The sequence below is a fragment of the Suncus etruscus genome, chromosome 9 (genome assembly GCF_024139225.1).
Source record: "Suncus etruscus isolate mSunEtr1 chromosome 9, mSunEtr1.pri.cur, whole genome shotgun sequence".
Lineage (NCBI taxonomy): Eukaryota > Metazoa > Chordata > Mammalia > Eulipotyphla > Soricidae > Suncus > Suncus etruscus.
The window spans coordinates 64,652,588-64,669,624 of NC_064856.1; the positions used below are offsets into that span (position 1 = coordinate 64,652,588).

Below are 17,037 nucleotides of genomic sequence, written 5' to 3' on the forward strand. Positions count from 1 at the left end.
GCACAATACAAAAAAGCCTTCCTCACACCTATATTCATTGCAGTGCTATTTACAATAGCCAGACTCTGGAAATAACCAAGATGCCCTTCAACAGATGAATGGCTCAAGAAACTGTGGTACATATATACAATGGAATATTATGAAGCCATCAGGAGAGATGAAGTCACGAAATTTTCTTATACATAATGTACATTGAATCTATTAAACTGAGTGTAGTAAGTTAGAGAGAGAGAGAGAGATAGAAATAACTACATTGGGGCCCGGAGAGATAGCATAGCGGTGTTTGCCTTGCAAGCAGCCAATCCAGGACCAAAGGTGGTTGGTTTGAATCCCGGTGTCCCATATGGTCCCCCGTGCCTGCCAGGAGCTATTTCTGAGCAGACAGCCAGGAGTAACCCCTGAACACCTCCGGGTGTGACCCAAAAACCAAAAAAGAAAAGAAAAGAAAAGAAATAACTACATTGTGAACTATCCTAATAATGAGAATGTATGAGGGAAATAGAAGCCTGTCTAGAGTACAGGCGCTGTTTGGGTGGGGAAGAGGGAGATTTGGGACATTGGTGATGAGAATGTTGCACTGGTGATGGGTGGTGTTCTTTACATGTCTGAACCCCAAACACAATCATGTATGTAATCAAGGAGTTTAAATAAATATATATATTAAAAATAATAAAATAAAATAAAACAAAAACTTAAAATGAAAAAAAAATAGTTTCATTCATCTATGGGTTTTAAGATAAACAAAAGACATTGTAATAATGCCCAAAGGCAAGAGAGATGAGGGTTGGAATGAGTGGCTCTACATGTGAAGCTCACTACATAGAATGGTGAGTTTAGTTAGAGAGATGACTACATTAACTATGATGACAATGTTAATAAGTTAGATAAGTAGAATGCCTGTTTCGAATACAGGCAGGGGTGGGCAAGGAGGGAGATGGGGGGCATTGGTGGTGGGAAGGTTGCATGGTGAAGGGGGTTGCTTTTTTTATGACTGAAACCCAACTACAATCATGTATGTAATCATGGTGCTTAAATAAAGAAAAATAGCAATAAATATTTTTTCTTTTTTTGTTTTGTCCCCCAATTCACTATACAGACCAGGCAAAGGGCCTGGGTTGAGGTGTATATGGGGTCCATTTACTGTACCTCCTCTTTCTATACAGTCAGTGTAAAGAATACAGCCTGTGATAAGAATTGGGAGGCCTTATCTTATCTTTCTTGATTTTTAATATATATATATATAACAAAAACTTAAAATGGAAAAAAAAAGAATAGTTTCATTCATCTATGGGTTTTAAGATAAACAAAAGGCATTGTAATAATGCCCAAAGGCAAGAGAGATGAGGGCTGGAATGACTGGCTCTACATGTGAAGCTCACTACATAGAATGGTAGAGTTTATTAGTTAGAGAGATGACTACACTAACTATCACGACAATGCTAATAAGTCAGGTAAGTAGAATGCCTGTTATATATATATATATATATATATATATATATATATATATATATATATATATATATATAACACAAATCCTTCACCAGAGCAACATTCCCATGACCAATATCCCAAGTGTCCTTCCTCCCCACCCCACACCAACCTGTACTCTAGACAGGCTTTCTACTTCCCTCATTCAATCACATTTTGTTATAATAGTTCTCAGTGTAATTATTTCTGTGACGGCACTAAACGATCCCTGTGGTGAGCTTCATGTCAGGAGCTGGATCCTCCAGTGCTCCTCTATTTTGTCTCTGAGAATCATTACACAAATGTTTTTCATTTTTCTCAAAACCCATAGATGAGTGAGACCATTTTGTATTTATCTCTCTCCCTCTGACTTATTTCACTCAACATAATAGGTTCCATATACATCCATGTATAGGAAAATTTCATGACTTCATCTCTTCTGATGGCTGCATAATATTCCACTGTGTATATGTACCATAGTTTCTTTAACCATTCATCTATTGAGGAACATCTAGGCTGTTTCCAGTGTCTGGCTATTGTAAATGATGCTGCAATGAATATAGGTGTGAGGAAGGGATTTTTGTATTGTATTTTTGTGTTCCTAGGATATATCCCGAGGAGTGGTATAGCTGGATTGTATGGGAGCTCAACTTCCAGCTTTTGGAGAAATCTCCATATAGCTTTTCTCAAAGGTTGGACCAGATGGCATTCCCACCAGCAGTGAATAAGAGTTCCTTTCTCTCCACATCCACGCCAGCACTGCTTGTTCTCATTCTTTCTTATGTGTGCCAATCTCTGTGGCATGAGATGGTACCTCATAGTTGTTTTGATTTGCATCTCCCTGATGATTAGTGATGTGGAGCATTTTTTCATGTGCCTTTTAGCCATTTGTATTTCTTTTTTGTCAAAGTGTCTGTTCATTTCTTCTCCCCATTTTTTGATGAGGTTAGATGTTTTTTTCTTATAAAGTTCTGCCAGTGCCTTGTATATTTTGGATATTAACCCCTTATCTGATGGGTATTGGGTGAATAGTTTCTCCCACTCAGTGGGTGGCTCTTGTATTCTGGGCACTATTTCCTTTGAGGTGCAGAAGCTTCTTAGCCTAATATAGTCCCATCTATTTATTTCTACTTTCACTTGCTTGGAGAGTACTGTTTTCTCTTTAAAGATACCTTTAGTCTCAATGTCATGGAGTGTTTGACCTACATGTTGTTCTATATGCTTTATAGTTTCAGGTCTGATATCTAGGTCTTAAATTCATTTGGGTTTTACCTTTGTACACGATGTTAACTGGAGGTCTATTTTTCCACTTGAAAAATAGTAATAAATTAAAAAAATAAAGAATATTTGAGTTGTTTCCAATTTTATTCTATTGCAAATAAGCTAAGTATCATTCATTCTTGTGCATGTTTTTATATGGACTTAAACTTCCCCTTTTCAAAGTACAATTATCTGTCCATACTCCTAGGAGTATAATTATACTTTAACAGGAAAAACCTATGTTTGGTCTTTGTTTAAAGAAATAATCATGGTCAAGGCAATAGTACACATGGATATGGTGCTTGCATTGCATGAGCAGCCAGCTGGGTTTGATCCACAGCATCCCACATAGTCCCCCAAACAGTGTCAGGAGTGATTCCTGAGTTCAGAGCCATGATTAACTCCTGAGCATCACTTGACCCATACACAAAAATAAACAAATATAAGAAATTGTCAAATTGTTTTGCATAGTAACAATATATTGTTGACATTGCCATCAGTAATAATAACAGTTTTCTGTATTTGCTTTTATAATTTAAAACATTTTAAATAGTGTCATACATGTGCGTGAGATATTATCTCATTGTACTTTCAATTTGTATTGTTTCTGGAGCTGGAAAGATAGTACAGATGGTAGGGTGCTTATCCTGAATAATATCTCAAAATCGGCTAACTCAGGTTTGATCCCTTGCATCCATATGGTCCCCACAGCACCACCAGGAGTAATTTCTGGGTGCAGAATCAATAGTAAGCCCTGAGCATAATCAAATGTGCTTTCTGCTTCCCCAAAGTTAATCTGTGTTATTTCTGATGGCTAACGGTATTGAACATAATTTTTGCCATCTTTTATTATTTTGCCATCTATATTATCTTTCAAATATGTATTTTTGAGTGAAACAAAATAACTTTATTGAAAGAATTTACTAGTAAAATATATGGGCAGAGAAAAAATACATATTCAAGAGAGAACAAAGTGAAAAATAAGGAAGAGGTTAAAAAAGAGTATAGTGACAAGCGAATTTGTGAAAGTTATTGTATCTCCAATGAAGTCATTAAGTCATCGTCAGAAGATTAAGTAAACTCTTGCTGCTAATTGACTTTTTTGTTATTTCATTAATTTCTAAATATTAGTGGGTTCAGATATACCTTGGTATCTAATTTTATGTGTTCCTATGGGGAGAACAGTATTAAATAAAAAAGGAGTTGTTGCATGGTCCAGGAATTCTAAGCACTATTGCTGATACTATGGCTTTTGTGGGGCATGATTTTAGCTGCCAGGGCTTTAGGAAGTAAAAGACATGACTGAAAGTTCCCACACTAATGCCAAAGAAAGTCCTAGTAAAATTAGTCCAAATATCAGTGTTCCTGGAGTTTGGGTCAGATTGGTGTCTCTGCTCAAAGCTGTAGAGGACTGGTGAAACAGGGCCATTGGCAAAGCAGTGATTGTGTTGATGGATCCAGCAGCCATGGCTATGGCAGGGTAGGGACTTGGCCTGCCCCTTCCTCCCAAGACCAGCAGCATTCAGTTCCATGGCCAATGTACCCATAATTTTTCATGGGCTTGTTTTCTTTTCTTTGATAACAGAGTGAGTCTATGGAGCTGGCTGGATTTGGATACAGCAACAGTGTTTGTGGGTGTGGTTTTGACTGCCAAGTCACCATTCTTTATTGCCTCTGCAGAGGGAGCAAAATTTTTAATCTTCTTATAGAATTGCTTTCCCTGCAGTGCATTGGCATTTTGCCATTGGCCTGAATTGTGAGCTTTATTGTGATACAGCTCTGTGAGATTCATTGCATTTAATGCAGGCTGATTGATGAGGAAGTGGTTCACTCATCACAGGGTGTCCTCTTCAGGAGGACAGATGGGAAAAATGTCTCTCAATTCTCAGTACCAGGAATAGATGTATTTCTTCTGAGTAAATGTGTTGTTTTTATCTCTTGGACATTGTGAAATGATAGAAATGATTACATTTCCCACTTCATATCTGGTGCTAAAAGAACTCAAAACTAAATTTTCAGTCTATCTTTAGCCATGTTGTGCACTGGATCTAATATTACTTTGATTTCACCTTATTTTTTTCTACTCAAATTTTCTTTACCCTGTTTTTCTCCTCTCTAACTCCCTTTAAAGTTTTCTTTAATTGAAATATACCAGGACATACTAGAAAAGTTAAATACAAGGCTTTTTTTTTAACAACAACAACAACAACAACAACACAACAACAACAACAACATAAGAATTCCTCTGTTCACTCCCCCACACCTTTGATTTCTGATCAACAGAGACAAATACATGTACTTCTTTAAACTATTTCTCATGATATTTATTCTGTTTTACTTAGCAGACTATTTTTTAAATTTTAGCTTGATAGTATCTTCTAATTTATATTATGGAAAGTAGAATTTCATTTTGGGGTTGTTGTTTGGGATACGCTCAGTGGTGTTTAGGGCTTATTCTTGATCAATCCTGGGGTTATATGCAGAGGATTGAACTGGGTAGGCTGTGTGCAAGGCAAGTACCTTAACCCCTGTAATGTCTCTCTGTATTTCAATTTCTTAATATGACCTTATGCAACACACAATCTTCATTACCATTTGTTAAAGTTATTGTCAGTGACTAGAGTGCTAGTACAACAAATGAGATACTTGCCTTGCATGTAGCCAACCTGCTCACGAGCATCCCATATGGTTGTCCCATACTCCTAGTACCTTCAAGAGTAATTCCTGAGTGCAGAGCTAGGAGTAACCCCTGAGCATCCTTGTGTGTGGCCCCCAAACAAACAAACAAAAAGAATAAATTATTGTCATGGGGAACTGGAGAGATAGTATAGTGGGTAAGATGTTTACCTTGCATGTGGCCAATCAGTTCAAACCTAGCACTAAACATGATTCACCAGGCTCGCATCAGTACTGGTCTTGAGTACGAAGTTGGGGATAAGCCCAAGTGATAGAGCGATAGGGAAGGGAAGCAGACAAGAAGTAACATAAGGACTGTGGTAGAGGATCTTGGCTACTTTGGTAGTGGTGGTAAAAGTGTTTTTTATATCAAAATTATAAATGTTAACACTATGAGTTATTTTACATTTTTTTAATTTAAAGAGCTGTGATTTACAAAGTTATTGATAATTGAGTTATAGGCATGTAATATTTCAGCACCAAATCCCACCACTATTGTCAACTCCCATTACTCATATTTCCATGTGATTTACACTATAATAAAACAGAAAAATAAAATAACATAAAACTTGCGTATATAATATTTCCTAATTCAGGTTGAGATAAATGCAGGAAGTTTCTTGGAGAGTGCCCAAAGATCAAATACTGGAAAGGAATAAAGGAAGTTGTTTAAGTTAAAAGAAAACTTTAACTGTAATGTGCTCACATCATAGGTCACTAAACCAAAACTGCAGGGAGCATGGAAGTTGCCCTGCTTTGTCACAAATATTAGTCCTTGACACATGGGCAGGAATTAATTATTATATATGGGATACCTTGAGTTTCAAGTGAGGACAGCTGTGGAAATGATTTAGAGCAACTGAAGGAATGATTTCCTCATTAATACAGAAGTGAAGATTTGGGTGACAAACCAATGCTTCCATTGTAATCAACCCATTGAACTGGATCCACTTACAGCTACTCTAGGATTCTGGTTGCTCTCATTTCCTGGGGAAACACTAAGAGGAAGGTTGTAGACTAAACTGTAACTGTGGTATTGTTCCTAACCTGCAGATTGCAACTGATACTCATTGTTTCTCTACTCTACATCCCGTTTTTAATTTCCCTTACTCTCAGGTCTGTTGTCTGTGTGTCTTATCTCTTAGCGTCTGGTTACCATAACCTTCTCAGATTTTGACTGCACTGTTTACCAATAAAACTGGATAAAAACTACCCAGTCAATTAATTACCACGTCTTTAAATGTACAGAATTTCTGGGACAAAAAACATAAATACCACAAATGGATCGTTGTGACTGATGGCAACCTGTGTCCAGAATATCTCCTACTTCCTTCTCTTGAGTCCCTAAATCCTATATCTGTTGAGAACACAGACTAACATTGTAATTTTGCCTTGTGGTAAATATTTTATATTGGAACTTTCTGCCTTATCTTTTCAAAGTATGACTTCCAAAGTAGCACTTAGTCATACTTTTATTTCATTACTCAGTCAAGTGGAAGTTTCTGTATAGAAGGAAATAAAAAATAGATTTTGTGTCCCATTGTTGATTCAATCTGTTCTGCAGGTAGATCATGGAGCAAATAAAGGTAAATAATCTGATTCAGTAGTCAGAGTTGATGGATCAAATACACTTTGTGAAATTATATAACAGTGCTGGTTGGGGTCTTGAAGACAAGAAATGTGAGCTCCTGCCCCAAATATATGTTTCAGTCAGGATGAATCATTGTCATTATTTGTTTTGGTATAATCAACTTGTTATCAAGAGGTTGGTTTCTTGAAATAGTCGTACCATTGGAGGATTTGTTTGGTGACATTGCAGAGATGGAGTAATCAGTAATGACACAGTTACAAGTTCTCATAGGAAACTCAGAGGGGACCTTCCTTGAGAAAGGAAGTCTGATCTCTATTTTTCATCTTCTCCACCCATCCTTGACAAGTCATTAGAATTGGCAGCTATAAGGAAGGCCTTGAGAATGGGCAAGGCAGGTTTCTTTTTTTCTTTTTTTTCTTATATATATATATATATATATATATATATATATATATAAAATTTTTATTTTGAGGCCACACCCTGTGATGCTCAGGAGTTACTCCTGGCTCTGCACTCAGAAATTGCTCCTGGCTTGGGGGATCATATGGGATGCTGGAAGGATCGAACCACAGTCAGTCCTAGGTCAGTATTGTGCAAGGCAAACCCCCTACTGCTGCACCACCACTCTGGCTCCAAGGCAGCTTACTTAAGGTTAGAGCAGTTCTTGGAGATAACAGGGATGTCAACCAACTTTTGGATAGCAGGAGAAAAGGGACCTCAGCATGATACATATTCTACCATAACTACCATAACTACCATAACTAACTAAAGGTAGTCCATTATATTTTAGAAGTTTATGTTCTAAATTTCAATCATTCCTAGGACAGAATGAAGATAACAAGGAGGATGTTAGAAATTAGATGAGATTTGCCACCTGTTAAATTTCATAGTTGATTTTCTGGGAGAAGTAATTGAAAACTACATATGGTTTTATGAGTCTTTAATCACCAAGAAGAAACTTTCTGAACAAAGCAACAAAAAGATACAGAAAATGCCCTTATCATAAGCTTATTCTTATTTCCTTTTTAATCTTTATTGTTATATAGCAGTATTTGCATAGTTATTGAGCTATTTTTGTACTATAATTTGTTTGTCTTTTCCATTAATGTACAGTTTATAACATCATATATCTATTCACTTCTCTAATATTAATGTATACATATTTTCATAATGATTATTCACTTCACTAGGACATCTGGCTTATGCACACATTTTCATAATAATAAATACTAAAAATATAAAAGTAGTTTGAAAGTTTTTCTTTTAACCTCAAAGAAGGATTTAGAGGTATGATGCAATGTTGCTTTTTAGAAAAATGTTCCTAATTTGTAATACTGTTAGTCATGTTTCAGTGACTGTTTATTTATTATTATGATAATATAGAATGTTTTATTTTATATTAAAATAAAATAGATTTTAGTTTGTTTAATGTTTTAGAACCTATTATAATAATTTTATGAATTTCAACTATATATTTAGATCTTTCTGTGGGGGAGGCAAGTTTGGTTTTTGTGCCACATCCAGTAGTGCTCATAGCTTATTGCTGGCTTTGTGCTGAGGGATCACTCCTGGTAATGCTTAGAGGACCAATAAGGTTACAAGGATCAAATGGGGAAAAGTGCAAGGTACCTTCAACTTTGTACTATCTCTCTAGTCTTATTTAATTCTTTTAAATGATCAATAATTTTGTGCTGTCTAGATAGCTTGAAGGACTAGCACATGCCTTATATATGGAGGCCCTAATTTCAATTCTGGGCACTTCAACTTTCCTGAGCCTTCCTGGGGTCACCCTCAGCACCACTGGGTCTGAGCAGGACCACATTGCTAGACCTGAGCAAAATACTCAGTCCACATAGCTAGACTATGAGACAGTTCAAAGATCCATTTAAATACTTTGAATGCAAGAGGCTGGGGTTTGATCCTTAGTACTGCATGGTCCCCTGAGCACTGCTATAAGTATTAAGTGATGAGCCAGGAGCAACTTCAAGCACCACCAGTATGTGCTAAAAATCAAAACTAAATAAAAGAGAAGCTTTAAATTAAATTAATAAAATTAAAACATTAATCTTGAAATAAAGGACAATCATTGAGAAAATAAAAATGACTAAAGTTAGGGGATTTGACACATTTGGTAAAACTTCTATAAATGACAACTGTTCCTAGATTCCTTTATGAGATTATATTGGACACCTTTAAGTTCTCTGTGTAAACATATCTCTGTGTGGTTCTCCTGACATTCCGGAAATGCCACTGCTCCTGTCCCAATTCTTTTCAGTCCTGGAATTGACTCCCTAGGACTAAATGCACCTGAGTTTGGCTCTTAACCCAGCTAGTTTCACAATGATTACAGGTCATGTACTTCTTGATTCTAATAACAGACTTTACTCTTTGTGTGTGTAGGTAACTGCTCAAATTTCTTTTATTCCTTCCTCAATTGTCCACTCTCTTCACCATCAGACCATCTAGCTTCAAAAACTTCTGGGCTATTATCAGCAAAAGGAAGTTTTATGTAACAGATTATCTATTCAATATGGCCATGCTCTGAACAGTTTTTTTAGTCTAAAGGTGGATACTTGCCCACAAGAGAAAGTGTCTGTGATTTGTGCACTCTTACAAAAACAAATTAAGTAATGCAGCAACCAGTGTCCTATCAGGAAAGCAGAAACCACTTTACACATGTTAAACAGACAGGATTTGATTCAGAAAATTTCCAAACAGCTGTTGGAAACATGGAAAAGTTTAACAAAAATGCAATCTAGGAAAACAAGAGATTTCCATTTCTAGAAGCAGCTAATAGCTCTCTAATATGTGGACAATAATGAGGTTATATGAACATCCACCAGAATCTCTGTTGATTGCTTCTGGGACTGATTCTTTTTAGGGATAGTAGGGCAAGGTGATGCCACCCCGCCAATATTCATATGTTAGAAGGGCACCATTAAAAAAAAATCTTTGTGGGTGTATGTGGGCATGTGTTGTTTTTTGGGCCCCATCTGGAAAAGCTCAGGGATAACTCCTGGCTCTGTGCTCAGGGATTATTCCTGGCGGGGTCAGTGGACTATATGGAATGTTTGATATTTAATCCAGGTTGGCTATGTCAATTATATCCAGGACCTGTTCTACTATTACTATGTCAATTATATCCAGGACCTGTTCTACTATTACTATGGCTCTAGAAGGGCATCACTCTTAAGACATCTAAAAATTTACCTTCAATGCATTGTCTAATTTATAGTTAATGAATTAACTAACATTCATCAATTCATAGTTTTATTTTGTTGAGGTTTTTAATTCCCATCTGAAAGATGAGGAAAGATTGTTACTGCGTAAGTAGGCATTTTTTTTTTTACTTGAGCTACCTTGAAAAGAAGGACTCCATGTTTTCCAAACAGACATAAAGAGGGGACTCTTTTTCTTTTTTAATTTTATTGAAACCATTGTGATTTAGAAAGGACTTCATAGTTGGACTTCAGACATACAATGACAGTGAATTAGGGCCATTTCTTCCACCAGAGTTGACCTCCCTCCACCAAAGTTCTCAGAGTGCACCCTTATACCAACACATTTAACCCCATGGCCTACCAGTGTAACAGGCCCATTTTAAGTTTAGATGGATATAATTTGTGTCTCTTAATTCTAGTGTTGTTGACTTTGTCTTGGGCATTTAGTTCTGTCCTTTTATTTTTTTTTAATTTCCACCAATGCTCCAGAAACTACTTCTGGCCCCATTCCTCTTTTTTTATTTTCTTCTCAATTTTATAGAAACATGCAGATATCTGAGGTAAAACAAAGTAATCCATGTCCCAAGTTTCCTTTGAAAAAGGTGGGGCCCCTATCTAGAAGATAAAAATAAAATAAAAAAAAAAGATTCTTCCCAAGATAACTGAAATCTTCAAATAATATTTAGTGGCATCTCTGCCAATACCTTTCAACTACAAAGACATAGAGTAGTTCCTTAGAGTGGAATTGAACCACCTATGTATGATAGTTGCTACTGTATATATGACAACAGTGTTTTTAAATCCAGGAGAGAGAAATTTAGGAACATTATCTATTTTCCTCCCATAACAATAGTTTTTTTTGTAAATTTCTTTTCATCTGAATTTTTTGATTATTTTGTCAAGTTCAAGTCTACAAAGCTTTTAACACCCCACTAGTTAGCATTGCATTCAATCTTAACATTTAGTTTTACCATATCATGTTTTGTTTTCCTCATTTCTAGAAGACATAGCTCTCCAACTAGTCTAACTTCTTTTAACTGTGTCTTTGTGTTTTGGAATTTGTTTTTTAATGTGAAAATTATTTTATTTGATATGTATAGAAATGTTATTGATTTTCAGTTTTGTTGTTGAGCTTATTTACTAGCAATGATTGAAAGCTACTACCATCCCAGTCTTTGATAAGTAAAGCATGAGCACTAACTCTTGGAGCTATCTCCCTAGCTGTTTTAAAAAAAAAAAGCCCATGTATATATAGACCTGGTTTTATTATTGTTGTTTTGGTTGCTTCCATTTTTCGTTTTGTTTTGGTATGGGGGTCGTACCCAGCAGGCTTACTCCTGACTCTGAGTTCGGGAATCACTCCTGGTATACAACAGAGGACCATATGGGATGCTGAAGACCGAAGCTGGATCTGCCACTTCAAAAACAAGAGCCCTACCCACTATACTATCTCTTTAGTCCTATTCTTTTTTTTTGGGGGGGGGGGGTTGGGCCACACCCGGCGATGCTGAAAGGTTACTCCTGGTTGTCTGCTCAGAAATAGCTCCTGGCAGGCACGGGGGACCATATGGGACACGAGATTCGAACCAACCACCTTTGGTCCTGGATCAGTTGCTTGCAAGGCAAACACCGCTGTGCTATCTCTCCGGGCCCAGTCTTACTCTATTTTTAAAAACAAAATTTAATGACTCATATTGGTTTTTAATATTTTGAAAGTTTTCTTTATAGTTCTTGGTGATGTTAATGTTTTTATTGGTTTTGGTTTTGGATTTTAGGCCACACCCAGCAGTACTCAGGGATAGCTCCTGGATGACTTGGGGGTCCACTTAGAATGACGGTGACTAAATCCATGTTGGCCATATATGCAAGGCAAGCATGCTACCTGCTGTACTATTGCTCTAGCCCCTATTAATGTATTTTTCCACGAATTTGGGGTCCTGATTGTGAATGAAATTCCTTTCATTATTCATTTTAACAATTGATTGTCACTATTTTTAAATCTGTTTATGTTTCCTGCTCACCATTCGAGGAAATGAGGAATTGTTCAGTCTGAGAAGGGGTGCTTAGCAGAGATGGATTTGCATTGCCTATTTGCTTTCACATGTTTGTCTCTCTTGTGGATGATGTTTGAGTAGTGAGCCATGCAGGTATTGTACCTTTCTGTTTTCCACTACGTACAAGCCAAGTTAATTGACCTGTGCTGGGACCAAAGCCATGTCCTTAAACCCTCTGAAGGCACAGACAGTACAGACCTTTGCTTTCAACAGCTCTCATTTCTAATAATTAGATCTGTCTGGGTGGCTTTGGGAGATATTGATTTCTATGATATGAAAGACTAAAACAACTATTTGCAGCTTTTCAAGCAATAGATTGAGGGTTGGTTTAAATAATGTCTTAAAATATATAAAATGATTTGAAAATTGCAAGTTTTACTTGAGCAAGTGTACTCTTAACAGAAAAAAATCAGAAAATGTCTCGAATATAGGCAAAGGGTGGGGAAGGAGGGAGATGGAGGGTACTGGTGGTGGGAATGTTGCACTGATGAAAGGGGGTAGTTTTTTTTATAACTAAAACCAAACTACAAACATGTTCATAATCATGGTGCCTAAATAAGGATATTTAAAAAAAGAAAAATAAGAACATATAAGTAAACTGGGAACACAAAGGAAATCTAAAATCCAGAAAAACCCAGAATATCTATAATTTTTTCTTAAAGATTATCACTGATATTTTGCTGTTTTTCTTCAATAAAGTATCCTGTTGTATAATGTGTCCTAGATATAATATGCATTATTTAAAAATTCGCTCATTAGCTTGTCTAAATGAGGTATACTAAGATACAATTTTATGATCAGGGACTAAATTTCCCAGTGTTTCTCTTTTCTTCCACTCCCCAAGAAACTGTATTTAAATGTCACCCATAATATTTTAAGATTGAAAGCACTGGACCAACTCCATTGATTCACTCTTTATTTCAATCAAGATGTAAACCAAGCTGTGAAAGGTTATGGCTACACCGTTCCACACAACAGAAGGCTGGCTATCTCCAGAGGAGAGGGTGGGCAAGCTCTCAAACTGCCAAAGCCATGCCTGCTGCCTCCATCACCCACAATCATCATTTCCAAGATGACCCTGCTTCATGCCTCATCACTGACCTTCTATAACTGACTTTCAATGACTCTTTCATTGCATTAATGGCTTCATTGGAGATATAGTAATTTTCACAAATATGCTTGCTACGGTACTTTTTCTTTCTTTTTTCTTTCTATTGCTTCCATTTTATTTTTTAATTTTTATTTTATATGGTTTTTGTTTTTGTTTTTGTTTTTTTGGTTTTTGGGCCACACCTGGCAATGCTGAGGGGTTACTCCTGGCTGTCTGCTCAGAAATAGCTCCTGGCAGGCACGGGGGACCATATGAGACACCGGGATTTGAATCAACCACTTTTGGTCCTGGATCGGCTGCTTGCAAGGCAAATGCCGCTGTGCTATCTCTCCGGGCCCTATTTTATATTTTTTAATAACTTGCCCTCACTTATATAAAAACAAATGTTTTATAATCAACTATGTCAACTATGTGATTGCTTTTTTAAAATAAATTCAAAATAAAAATTTACAATGATTTTTCTTTATTTTATTTAAGTCTATTTGAATATTATTTACTCACATTGAATTATAAAATTTTTTGGTTTTATTTAGTCATTTTTTTAGATTATGAATGAAATGATATGATTATAAGTTGGTTTTTCTGAGGGGATGATGGGCACCAAACACCAGGCAGTGCTAAGGAGCTACTACTGGCTCTGTGCTCAGGGTTCATTCCAGCTGATATTCTAGGGACCATATAATGTTGCTTGAACTAGGGTCGATCACATGCAGGGTATGGGGTTTATCACTTATACTATCATAATCACTTATACTATACTATATACTTAATTACTTAATATGTACATAATATATACATATAATATATTTAGTGTACTTATACTATGCTTAAACTTATACTTAATCACATACCATACCAAACTATACTATACACACTATACTTAATCACTTATACTATCTCTTCATCCCATGTCTTTTACATTTAATTTTTTTTTTTGGTGGTTTTTGGGTCACACCCGGCAGTGCTCAGGGGTTATTTCTGGCTCCAGGCTCAGAAATTGCTCCTGGCAGGCACAGGGGACCATATGGGGCACCAGGATTCAAACAGATGATCTTCTGCATGAAAGGCAAACGCCTTACCTCCATGCTATCTCTCTGGCCCCCTACATTTAATTTTTATCATGAGGTCGTATTACTGTCTAACTATATGTTCTATAGATATAATTTCATATATCTTCAACTGTATGCTACCATACTGCACCCATCTTCAAAGTACCAGTTTTTCTCCAGCACCTTCTGTTGCACCTTCTTAAGCCCTTGTAACACTTTCCCCCACATGCTTTGGTAAACTGAGTTCTGCAAGCAGACTTTGTTTTCACTTGGCTTTGGCTGTTCCTTAGCTTTGTTTTTTTTTTTTTATACCCTTCATGTGAATGTGATCATGCAGAGTTTGTCTTTCCCTTTTAATTTATGTTGCATAGCATGACCCCGGACAATTTCACCTATGTTGTCATGAAGTAAAGTTATCCTTTCTGCTAGTTGAGTAGTATTCTGTTTTGTATATACACTCCATTTTCTTTATCTTACCTGTTGTAGGCCATTGTGTTATGTATCTTGGCTATTATAAATAGCACTACAATTAATGAAACTCGCATATATTTTTTCAGATAAGTGCTATATTCTTTGGATAGATACCTAGGAATGGAATTGCCTGAATATATGATACATATTGCAAGATTTTTGAAATAAACCCATACTGTTTTCCATAGAGGTTGAACTAGTTTATTTCCCACCAACAGTCAGTGTTCTTTTTACCCCCACCCTCTTTTTTTTTTTTTTTGGGGTCATACCCGGCAGTGCTCAGGGGTTACTCCTGGCTCTAACTCAGAAATCACCCCTGGCAGGCACAGGGGACCATATGGGATGGCGGTATTTGAACCACCATCCTTCTGCATGAAAGGCAAATGCCCTACCTCCATGCTATCTATCGGCTTCTTTTTCCCCCTTCTCTATCCAACTAATCATTTTTATTTTTTTAAACAGGCCCCTTTTTGTCCCACACAGGTATGAGTTGATACTATACATAGTGCTCTGAATTGTATTTTTCTTATTATAAGTGATAAGATATCTCCATTTCTCAGTGGAAGTTTTTACTTTTTCTTCTCCCCCATTTTTTATGGGCTTGCTCTTTTATCATTAAATTCTGTAAATTCTTATGTATCTTGGCTATTAGTCCCTTTTCAAATATATAATGTTTAAACATTTTCTCCCATTCAGTAGGATCTATTTAGTAAGAATTTCTTTTGTTATGCAAATTTTTATTTTTGACGCAATTCAATTCATTTTAAAAATATTCTTAGACAAACATTTAGTCTTAATTGTTTCACTTGAACTCTAGGGATGTTACAGTGAAAGTATAAATCATATGTATAGATATTTATATCAATAAAATTGTATTGATGATTTTGGGCAAGATGTTTTCACTTCATGTAAATAAATATGACTATGTAAAATCTGCTGCACAGGGTATTCCTGAAAAATTGAACACATTGAGTCTGAAAGGATAATAAAACAGATGGCTAAGTAAATTGGATGATGATTGAATAGCTATAAAAACTTCATTCCAGGACTGGGGAGATGATAGCTCAGAGGGTTAGAAAGCAATGATTTGCTAGCAGAATGCAGATCCTGACATCAAATGTTTATGCTCTTTCCCAGCAGTATAAAGTACCACCCCTCCCCCCCAATCCAGGCTGGGAATAGCCCGTAGGCATTCACTGTTAGGTGTGGCTTAAACAACAAAAGCCAAAACAAAAACAAGCAACTCCTCACTGCAGTTTTTACCCTGCTGATTTCTGAGCTTTTCTGTATTTTCATAGTTTCAGTGAAACACTTGCCCTGATCTGCTATCATACCTTTAAACTGAACAAAGATAGTAACCACTACCTCCTCTGGCAGACATTGAGGTCTACAGACTACTTGTTTGTATGTTTTTAAATCTTTATTTAAACTGTGTTTACAATATGATTGTAGTTGTTTGATTTCAGTCATGTAAAGAACACCCACCTTCACCAGTGCAACATTCCCACCACCAGTGTCTCAAATCTTCCTCCTCCCCACCCCACCCACACCTGTTAGACAGGCTTTCTACTTCCCTCATTCATTCACATTGTTAGGATAGTTCTCAGTGTAGTTATTTCTCTAACAGCACTCATCACTCTTTGTGGTGAGCTTCAAGGCCTGAGCTGCATCTTCCAGCCCTCATCTCTTTTGTCTCTGAAAATTATTTTAAGAATGTCTTTCATTTTTCTTAAAACCCATAGATAAGTGATATTTTTTTTACTAAAGTTAATTTTACTATTGAGCTTATTTTCGGATGAAAATAGAAAAATGGGAGAGGACAAGGACAAATAAAAATTACATAGCTGATACAGACTTTAAATTCTAGTAGAAATGAAGATCCATGTTAAAGGTCAATTGAAGGGACCGAGGAGATAGTTTTTCAGGTTGAACACATGCAATGACCCTTGAGCACAGAGCTGGCAATGCCCCTAAGACTCACTAGGAGAAGAGAGAGGAGGGGGGGGAGAGAGAGAGAGAGAGAGAGAGAGAGAGAGAGAGAGAGAGAGAGAGAGAGAGAGAGAGAGAGAGAGATCTTTAATGAGGTTCTCTTTCATCTTTCTTCTTCTTCCTCCTCCTCTTCCCCCTCCCCTTCCCC

General features: G+C 36.5%; 1 non-coding gene across 1 annotated transcript; it reads right to left on the reverse strand.

The window, feature by feature from the left end:
* Window positions 1–1,071: 1,071 nt before the first annotated feature.
* On the reverse strand, window positions 1,072–1,204 carry LOC126019326 (small nucleolar RNA SNORA51). Its single transcript, XR_007499053.1, has one exon. It is a non-coding gene; the product is annotated as a small nucleolar RNA SNORA51 (small nucleolar RNA).
* Window positions 1,205–17,037: the final 15,833 nt, after the last annotated feature.